This window comes from Raphanus sativus, unplaced genomic scaffold (assembly GCF_000801105.2).
Source record: "Raphanus sativus cultivar WK10039 unplaced genomic scaffold, ASM80110v3 Scaffold0294, whole genome shotgun sequence".
Classification (NCBI taxonomy): domain Eukaryota; kingdom Viridiplantae; phylum Streptophyta; class Magnoliopsida; order Brassicales; family Brassicaceae; genus Raphanus; species Raphanus sativus.
This window is the reverse complement of record NW_026615614.1, coordinates 31,351-41,800: the sequence shown is the minus strand read 5'-3', so window position 1 is coordinate 41,800 and position 10,450 is coordinate 31,351.

The following is a 10,450-nucleotide window of genomic DNA, read 5'->3' as shown; positions in this document are numbered from 1 at the left end:
GCAATGGTGCTGAAATCCCTAACAAAACGCCTGTAGAATCCAGCCAACCCATGAAAACTCCTCACCTCACTTACACTGGTTGGAATAGGCCATTCTTTTATTGCTTTCACCTTCTCCTCGTCAACTCTGATTCCTTGTGCTGAAACAACAAAACCTAAAAACACAAGGTGATCTGTTCCAAAAGTACACTTTTTAAAGTTAGCAAACAGAGACTCCTTCCTAAGCACTTCTAGAACAGATTTCACATGATCAACATGTTCAGTCAAGCTTTTGCTATAGATCAGAATATCATCGAAGTAAACTACTACAAAGCGACCTATGAAAGCTCTCAAAACATGATTCATTAGTCTCATAAAAGTGCTAGGTGCATTGGTTAAGCCAAAAGGCATAACAAGCCATTCATACAAGCCATGTTTTGTTTTAAAGGCAGTCTTCCATTCATCACCTTCTTTCATCCTAATCTGATGATATCCACTTTTCAAATCTACTTTAGAAAAGATGCAAGAACCATGAAGTTCATCAAGCATGTCGTCAAGTCTAGGGATAGGATGTCTATACTTTACCGTGATGTTGTTGATGGCTCTGCAGTCCACACACATGCGCCAGCTTCCATCTTTCTTTGGCACCAACAACACAGGTACTGCACATGGGCTCATACTCTCTCGGATGTGACCCTTCTCCATCAGCTCATCAACTTGTCTTTGCAGCTCTTTAGTTTCATCAGGGTTAGTTCGGTAAGCAGGCCTGTTGGGCAAGGAGGCTCCTGGAACTAAGTCTATCTGGTGTTCAATCCCTCGGAGTGGAGGCAAACCACTTGGACTCTCTTCTGGAAACACATCTCCATAGTCCTGTAATATGAACTCAAAATCACTCGGTAACTCCGGTGCAATGTCAGAAAAAGTTAGTAAAGCTCCCTTAAAAACAAACAAGATCATAGATTGGTTCAAGTGTGCTGCTTTCCGGAGATCACTAGATTTAGCACTTAGAAGAATACCTTTTGTTTGTTTCTCTGATGCTGGTACCTTGTCCTTGTCTTCTTTCCTCCTAAGTTTGAGTTGGACTTGATCATGGTGTACTTCTTGTGGTGAGAGAGGAGCAAGAACAATCTTCTTGTCTCTGTGAGTGAATGAGTGGCGATTAGTAAAGCCATCATGAATCACCTTTTTGTCATATTGCCATGGCCTTCCTAGCAGGATGTGACTTGTGTCCATAGGTAGGACATCACAAACAATCTCATCTTGGTACCTCCCAATAGTAATAGGGACCATTACTTGCTCAGTCACCTTCAGTTCCCCTTGATCATTCAACCACTGAAGTAGATACGGCCTAGGATGCTTTCCAGTCTTCAACCCAAGCTTTTCCACAAGCGCCTCACTTGCAACGTTGGTACAACTCCCACCATCAATAACCAAACTACAGACCTTGTCATAGACTGTGCAGCGAGTGTGGAAGAGATTTTCTCTTTGATCAGTCTCCTCTGGTTTGAACTGGACTTGAAGAGATCTTCTTGCAACCAGAAGCTGTCCGTTAACTGGATAATCAATCTGTTCTTCCTCTGATGCAACAGCTGGTTCTTCTTCTGAAACGATTTCACCATTGTCTAAGAGGATCATGACTTTCTTGTTAGTACACTCATTGGCATAATGCCCAATGCCATGGCACTTGAAACACTTCACATCTCTGGATCTCGTGGTGGTTGATTTTCCCTTATCATCCTGCTGACTTCCCTTGAGATCTTCCTTCTTCATCCATGGTTTCTCTTCTTTGGTAGTGTTCGGCTTGTAGTTGTTGCCATAGGAGCCCTTGGTTGGGTTCTTCCTCTTTAGCTGTTGTTCTATAAGGATGGACTTGTGTAACAACTCAAAGATATCCTCATACTCATACAACTCTATGCGATCCTGAATGTCTCTGCTCAACCCAGCCTGGAAACGTGCCATAGTAGCCTCAGCTGATTCAGCTACTCCACCCTTAAGCATAAGAGTTTCCATCTCTTGATAGTATTCTTCTACTCCCCTCGTGCCTTGGGTAAGTCTCCTGAGTTTTTGATGCACCTCTTTCCCATAATAACTTGGCACAAAACGTTTCTTCATAAGAGTCTTGAGTTCATACCAGGATGCAACTTGTGCTTCTCCAGTCCTCCTTCTTGTAGTAACAATCTGATCCCACCAATGCAAGGCATAACCATTGAACTCAGTTACAGCAAGCCTTACCTTCTTCTTCTCCGAATAATCTTGGCAGTCAAACACCAATTCAATCTTCTTCTCCCAATCAAGATAGTCATCAGGGTTGCTAGTGCCTCCAAAGACAGGTATCCGGAGCTTAAGGTTTCCAAGACGGTCATCAGGTCTGTCTCTTGGTGCTCGACGGGTGGTATGTCTATTTTGAGACATTGCACGGTCTGACCTGGTTTGAGAAGCTGCTCGTCCTGTCCTGATGGATCTTTCTGATCGATCTTCATCCGTGCTACGACCAGAGGAGGAGTCTAGATCATTAGCTACTGCAGGTCGCTTTCCTCTCCTCTTCTCTCTAGCTGCTCTCCTAACCTGTGAAGTATTACCCAAAACATCATTAGTAGAACGGGTAATCCCAGCAAATTCAAGTTTTTTATCCATCTCGTTCATAAGAGTAGCTATCAAAGCTTCCATTTGAGTTTTATCTAGTCTAGCTGCTGGTCTCCCCTCTCGTTCCTGGTCACTTTCAGACATGGCTTCCTGTTAAGAAACTCAACAAGAAAAGTAAGTAGACAAGTATAGATAGCCGAAGCCTCACTGGTGTTTTCTCTCAAGTGTTTCTCTCAAGTGTTGGTAGTGAACAAACTCTGTGAATCCAATAGCTCAGCAGTGATCAAGGTTCAAACTTTCAGAACAAATCCCCTACCCCAAAAGAAGAAAGATAGACAGTATTAAGAGATTTAGATCGCAAGGAGCTTTACCACCAGAGACTGGATTTCTCTTCAGTCTGGCTGGATTTCTCTTCAGCCTTAGATACTTTGATCTTATTATATTTTTATCTGGTCGGCCCCCTCGCACTTTTAGATAGACAGAGAAGAGTATAGAGAGTATTGATGAATCAAATAAGGTTCCCAAAAGAGAAGAAAGAAATCGAGAACAAACCCCAATCAGTAGCCCTCAAATCTGCTCTGATACCACTTAATGAAACCCTACTTGGTTTTGATTCCCTTTTTATGATCCTTGAGGGTGATTTGGTTTATGGGTTCGTTGGGATGGATAGAACAATGGTTTCTATGGATAATGAGGATAGATGGGAGATGGTTTATGGATGAAGGTAGAGATGGTTGATGATACTTCAGTGTGAGATCGATGGGAGATCAAACACTTGTTCGATGTGCTTGTGATCGAGCAGGGCACCGCTCGGACGTGATCAACAAGCAAAGAGCAGAGGATTTTACTCCTAAGCAAACAATGTTCAAAGATGAACAAAGGATTCACAGTTTTAGAGATTTTTGATAAAAAGAGTGAATGAATCTTATTAGAAATCGACATAGGGTTTATGTAGAACAAAGAACACGTTTTTGACTTATTGAAAACATAAACTCATACTTAAAACTTGTAGAAAACTTAGGCAAGACTAAAGACTGAATAGTTGAATATCTTGACTTCGATTTGGTCTTGATCTTTGATTGAATTCGAGTTTGGTTTGAAGCAAACCAAACCAACAATTGCTTCCTTCAATTTCCTGGTTTGTGATCGAGTGATTGGCCCACTAGGAAAGGAGAATGGGTCTCGGTCCATCTTGCAATCAGTGTTCAGCTCCCCATCAGTGTTCAGCTCATCCTGCTTCTCCTCAGTCTCACTCAGCTGGTTTAGCTCACTTGTCTCCTCATCAGTATCAGTGAGCTGGTTCAGCTCATCTGTCGCCAATCCTTCAGCAAGTCTAGGCTTGGTTGCATCAATTCTGTTGTGGTGTATAGGGACAACTCGTTTGATGCAAGATTCCATGAGTGGATAGGTGTTGCTTGAATGCATTGCCAGTGTACTCTCCTCCATTATCAGACCTGAAAATCTTAATCTTGGCATGATATTGGTTAGTCACATAAGCTTGAAAATTTTTAAATGCATCAAGCACCCTATCTTTGGTTGGAATGAGTGTTAGCCAGGTGTATTTGGATTTTTCATCAATAAAAGAGACATAATACTTATGAGATTCTCTAGACAAGCAAGGAGCAGTCCAAACATCAGAATGAATAAGATCAAAACATTTCTCATAAACAGTAGAAGAGTTTGGAAAGACAGTTTTACAATGCTTGCCTAAAATACAAGCTTCACAATCATTATTCTCAAAAGAAACACCTGGCAACATCAGTTTAAAAGCCTTATTATGAGGGTGTCCTAGTCTAGCATGCCACAATGCATTTTTACTCAAACCAGAAGCAGAAATAGTAGTAAACGAGCAGCTATAATTTGAAACAGGAGCAAGATCTTCAAGCAAATACAAGTCACCCTTGGTTACTCCTTTCCCAATCATCTTGCTGCTTTTAATATCCTGAAACTTCACATCATCAGGGCTAAAGATAACATTACATTGCAAATCAGTAGCACATCTCTTAACAGATAAAAGATTTGAAGCAAAATCAGGCATATAAAGGGCTTGAGACTCTTTATCAAACAGCTTGAGACTTCCTATTCCTTTAATAGGAATCCTATCACCATTAGCAATCATCACATGACCAGAATGAGGGAGAATGTTCTTAATCAACTTAGTGTCACTTATCATGTGATGAGATGCACCAGAATCAACTATCAATGGCTTTGATGCACAAGATTTAGCAATGAGAGCAAGGATGCTAGAAGGCTTGAAAGAATGAGTATGATCAGTCCTAGCAAGACTAGCAATACTAGAAACAATGCTATCAATGCTACTCATTTTCACAGGATCATCTACCATCCTAGCACCAAAAGAATAACCAAAGTCATTACCAAAGTTACCATGATCCTTGAAGTGTTTTATGATTGCATCAAGGTCGGATTTCTTGATGTAATCATCACAAGGGTTGCTGCGGATAGTAGGAGCACCAGAATAGGCCACCAGGGACTTGCCATCACCACCAGTATCCTGCATAGCCACTTCCTTACCCTTGCTAGTACCAGCTCCACTCGATCCTCCACTTGAGCTCTCGGACATGTGAGCCCTTGCTTCCTTGTCCTTCATGAACTTAGCTGGCTTCAAGTGCGGATGGAGTATCCAGCAGCTACTCTTCTTATGCCCATGCTTCTTACAGTGATCACAATTGCCATTGAACTTCTCATACTTCCCTTGTACTGCCTTGTTAGCTTGGTAACCCTCTCCTGGTTCATCTTGACTCGCTTGGTTAGCAAGTGACATCTCTCCCTTCTTCCCAAATAGTCCAATAGAGCCTTGCTCTTTTTGAATCCGGGAACACACTTCCTCAAGGTCTGGCAGATCATCTTCTCTTAGCAACTTCAGTATCAAACCATTGTATGCCGGGTTCAGAGTGAGAAGCAAACCAAAGACCTTGTCTTGCTCTCTTCTCTTGTTGAGCTCATCAGCATCTAGAGTACTTGGTCTCAACATTTCCAGCTCGGACCAGAGTGATCTGAACCTTCCCAAGTGTTTAGTGAACTCCATATCCTCTTGTACAAGCAGATTGATAGCTTGCTTGATCTCAAACACTCGGCTTAGGTTTGATGTGTTGCCATACACCTTCTTCAGGGTATCCCACAGCTCCTTGGCTGTTTCACAGTAGCTATATGCTTCCAGTATAGCTGGCTCAAGTGATGCATGGAGAACTGACATCACCAACATGTCTTCTTGTTCCCACTTCTCAAGCACATCACTTGAGGTTTCTTCTCCCTCTTTTCCTTGAGTAAGAAGCTTTGGAGGATCTCCTGGTATGATATGCTTCCAGAGACCCTTGCATCCAACTGTGGTTCTCACCATCCGAGACCACACCAAGTAGTTGCTTCCCTTGAAGCAAACCGCAACCTTCATATTGTTGTATCCACCACCTTCCATCTTGAAAGCCGACACCTTTAGACTTCAACTAATACTTCCTGAGCTTGTAATCACCTGAAACAATACTCAACAATCCCAGACTTGTACTCACAACTCCACACACGAGAGAAATGAACAAGCTTTCAAGTTACCCGCAAGAACACAACACAAGAACACTAGTTTCTCTTTGGATCTTCACTACGGAATCACCAAAGAGCTCAAAGATCTTAGAGTCTATCCGCGAATCTGACTAAAAACACTACCTTTCCTTGGATCTTCACTAAGGAAGCACCAAAGAAACTAAAAGTGTTTAACAAGTAACCGCAAGAACACACCAAGAACACAAACCTCTCTTTGGATCTTCACTAGGAATCACCAAAGAGTCTTCTCGAACTCAGATTGTCTTCAACCAGGCTCTGATACCATATTATCTTTAGTAATCTGAGTAGTTATGAAGGGTTGAAAGAGATTAAGAGGCTAAGAGAATCAGAGATTGGTGAGAAAGATTTCCAGATGTAATAGTGTATAGTAAACTCGAGACTAAGAGAGAAAGAGACTCAAGAATTGCTTAGATTAATAATCAGAGTGTTTACAAATATATATATGGAGAGGTTAACAAGGGTTTGCGACAAGGATAAGAAGTCTAAGCACTATTCTAAGCATGTGGAGTCAAGACTGGTTTAGGCGCCTCTTTTGAATACTTGGACCATATGCTTCACAACGATTTCATCACTCTCACTTGTTCTTCACTTGTTCATCATTTGTTCTTCATTTACTTTCATGGTATCAGAGCATAAGCTCTTGAGAACCTAAAATTCTTCCGCAATACACTCTGGTTTTACTTTCTTTCTTGATTCACTCTTTTACTTTCTCAAATCTCACCTCAGATTTCTTTTATCCAGTGGATAATAAATCTGTGTTCTTGAGTTTCTGGAAATTTTTAAATTCTTCTCTTGGCTGTTCTCACTCCCTCCTGTATCCATTTAATTTTCTTGAGAGTTAACCTTGATTCTAAACTTGCTTTTCCTCAGTTCAGAGAGATTTACTTGTTTCTGTCTTGAAAAATTCTTGAAAAATTTACTTGAAACCTTAAGGAGAAGATGGAGGACTACAGACCAGTGAGAATTCCATGTCTACTCAAGGGACCAGGAAACTACATCACCTGGTCTAGAATGGCCAGGACAGCCCTTGGAGGTAGAGGATATTGGGAGCATGTCACTTCAGACTCTGCTCCAAAGAAAATCACCCAAGGAGAAGATGGCAAGGAGGTTGTAGTGGTGGATGAAGGCAAATGGGCTCAGGAAGATCTCATGGTGCTGTCTACCTTGCAAAGCTCACTTGATGGTCCATTAATGGACTCATATTCACACTGTACCACAACAAAACAGCTGTGGGATACCTTGCACAAGGTGTTTGGCAACACTTCAAACCTCACCAGAATCTTTGAAGTGAAGAGAGCCATCAACAACTTGGAGCAGGAAGAAGGAGACTTCACCAAGCATCTTGGGAAGTACAGTCAGCTATGGTCTGAGCTAGAGATGCTAAGGCCAAGCACCAATGACCCTGATACACTTGAAGCCAGGCGTGAGCAAGACAAGGTCTTTGGACTGCTTCTCACACTTAACCCAAGCTTCAATGATGTGGTGAGGCATATACTAAGAGACAAGGAGCTTCCAGGCTATGATGAAGTTTGTGCTAGACTCCAAAAGGAGATAGGCTCAGATGGTCTCTTTGGAGGTGGAAAAGGAGGGCTCTCACTGGCGCACAAGGCTGAGAAGGTGGAGAGTGCTTCAGCTAACAAAGCCTACTTCAAACCAAGAAGGGGAGGAGACAAGTCTGTGACTTGTGAGCATTGTAAGAAGGAGGGACACTCCAAGACAAGCTGCTGGTTTCTCCATCCTCACCTCAGGCCAGTTTCAACAAACAGGCCCCAACAAAACAGAGCACATGAGGCAAGAGTTCAAGACACCACAGATGGGAAGGCTATGGTCTCAACTACCCACACTGGTGGATCCTTCTCCTCACACGCCATGACACCAGCTCAGGATGATGCATTCATCCGCAAGTCAGACATTGAGGCTCTTATCAAAGCACTCAATGCAAACTCTGGTAACATTAATGTTAATGCTTTAAATTCTATTCACCATGCATCACACCCTGCTAGATCTCTAATTATTGATTCAGGAGCGTCCCATCATATGATTAGGGATGTTAATCTGATTAGTAATGTTAAACCAGCTCTAGGCAGTGTAGTAATTGCTAATGGTGATAGAGTACCTATTGAAGGAATAGGAAATCTGAAATTGTTTGAAAAAGAGTCTCAAGCCTTGTATATGCCTAGTTTCACCTCTAACTTACTATCTGTTAAGAAAGCAACCACTGATCTTAATTGCCATGTTATTTTTAGTCCTAATGATGTGTGCTTTCAGGATATTAAGACCAGTAAGATGCTGGGAAAAGGTGTGAGCAAGGGAGAGCTTTATTTACTTGAAGACACCAAGCTGTTATCAGATTCTACTTATGCTTTTAATTCTGCTTCTGTTTTAACTAGTGATGTATTATGGCATGCTAGATTAGGTCATCCTCATTCTAGAGCTTTAAGTCTTATGTTGCCTAATCTGTCTTTTAAAAATGAAACTTGTGAGGCTTGTATCCTTGGTAAACATTGCAAATCTGTTTTTCCTAAATCTATGACTATTTATGAGAATTGTTTTGATCTAGTTCACTCTGATGTTTGGACAGCACCTTGTGTATCTAGAGAAAACCATAAATATTTTGTGACATTCATAGATGAAAAATCAAAGTTTACTTGGCTCACATTGATTTCTAGTAAAGATAGAGTTTTTGAAGCTTTTCTAAACTTCCAAAACTATGTGACTAACCATTTCAACTCTAAGATAAAAATCTTTAGGTCTGATAATGGAGGAGAATATACTAGCAATGCTTTCAAACAACACCTAGCAAAACATGGAATAATACATCAAACAAGCTGCCCTTACACACCACAACAAAATGGAGTGGCTGAGAGGAAAAATCGCCATCTTATGGAGGTTGCAAGGAGCATGATGTTTCACACCAATGTTCCTAAGAGATTTTGGGGTGATGCTGTGGTCTCTGCATGCTATTTAATCAACAGGATACCAACCAAAGTCCTCCAAGATGTCTCTCCTTTTCAGGTATTAAACAAAATCAAACCTCCCCTTGATCACTTGCGTGTGTTTGGGTGTGTTTGCTATGTCTTGACACCAGGAGAACAGAGAAACAAGCTGGAAGCCAAGAGTGTCAAGGGCATGTTCATTGGATATTCTCATACACAGAAAGGCTACAAGTGCTACATACCTGAGTTAAGAAGAGTAATGGTCTCAAGGGATGTGAAGTTTGTAGAATCCAAGGGTTACTATGATGAGAAGAGCTGGGACAGTCTTAGAGATCTCTCACAAGGACCATCTGATAGAGCAAACAACCTGAGAACCATCTTGGAAAGCTTAGGCATCTCTCAGCCTAGTAGCAGTGAGGCGCCTAACACCACTCCATCACCACCAGCTGCTGTTCCTATTGAAGCAACAGTCCCAATTATGGAACCAGTCCATCCTGATCCTGAGGGGGGCAATGAGAATGAGTCAACACCAGAAGATGATTCAACATCAGTTCATGATCAAGATGGTGCTGATTCTGATCAGTCTAGTGGAGATCAGTATGAGGGTGAGCAGGAACAGGAAGAAGCAGTGATAGAGGAGCAGATTCAACCATTGAGAAGAAGTACCAGAGTGAGAAAAGATCCATCAAACTGGAGCAACACCAGAGTATACTTCAACAGCAATGCAGTGGCTCATCCTATCCAAGCAACCTGCTCCTTTGCAAGCTATCCTCAAGAGCATGTAGCTTTCATCATCAACCTGGATCAAGAATACATTCCAAAGACTTATGAAGAAGCTATGGAGGATGATGAGTGGAGAGAGTCTGTTGGAGATGAAGTTGGAGCCATGATCAAGAATGACACTTGGTATGAGACTGAACTGCCTAAAGGAAAGAAAGCAGTCACAAGCCGCCTACTCTTCACCATCAAGTACCAAGCAAATGGGAAACCAGAAAGGAAAAAGACAAGGCTAGTTGCAAGAGGATACACCCAAGTCTATGGAGAAGACTACTTGGATACTTTTGCACCAGTAGCTAAGCTCCACACCATACGGATTGTTCTCTCCTTGGCTGTAAACTTGGAATGGGATTTATGGCAGATGGATGTCAAGAATGCCTTTCTACAAGGAGAGCTAGAGGATGAGGTTTACATGAGACCACCTCCTGGTATGGAAGACATGGTCAAGCCAGGAAATGTCTTAAGATTAAAGAAGGCCATCTATGGATTAAAACAGTCACCAAGAGCTTGGTACCACAAGCTGAGTACAACTCTCAATGGAAGAGGGTTTGTAAAATCAGAAGCTGATCACACTCTCTTCACCCTCACAAGCAAACAAGGAAT